Raw genomic sequence first — 790 nt, forward strand, 5'->3', positions numbered from 1 at the left:
ACTGAAATGCCACTAAATTCAACCTTTTAGTACCTATTTTCAAAAAATTTCCTGGGGAGGCATGCTCCCAGACCCCCTAGTTTCAGTATGCTGGGTGCGCACACCATAATATAATCTGAAACATGTCATATAAAAAGGTCTACTTTTCTTCTAAAAGAGCCTACCCAGATAAAAGTCTGGCTACGGCCCTGCTATTTATTATTTCTATGAAATTTGAAGTACATATTGTGGCTATAACTACTCCTTTATGACTATATATTGTAATATAGTTAGCCATATGCAGTATAAGTTATATATAGAAAATAGTCAGAAAATGCCACTAGTTTCAATCTCCAGACTCCAATTTTCAAAAATTTTCTGGGGGGGCATGCCCCCAGACCCCCCTAGATTGGGTGTGCTTTGCACACCCAGTCTCAGTACCTTTATTAATCATCATGCAAGTAAAGGTCCACTTTTGGTCAAAAAGAACCCCCCTTTCAAAATCCCTGGCTACGGGCCTGCTATATCATAGATGTACTTTTTTATTTTTAGGGAGACTGCTTCAGTATAAAAATACTGCTTTTCGGCAGTGCCCTCAACATACATACATACTGAGTGTGGCCCCGACTAGACATTGGGTGACCTGCAGTTCAAATCCTGGGGCTGGAGAGATTTTTTTCCTTACTTTGGCCCCTTTTCTGTTACACCTTATTCAGTCAGTAAGTTAAGTCACTAGATCTAAGTCCTTGTAGGGTAGGTAATCCTAAGGCTGCAGCACATGTTGCTGTCAGACCTTCAGTGCTGGTCACTG

This window comes from Dysidea avara, chromosome 4 (genome assembly GCF_963678975.1).
Source record: "Dysidea avara chromosome 4, odDysAvar1.4, whole genome shotgun sequence".
Taxonomy (NCBI): Eukaryota; Metazoa; Porifera; class Demospongiae; order Dictyoceratida; family Dysideidae; genus Dysidea; species Dysidea avara.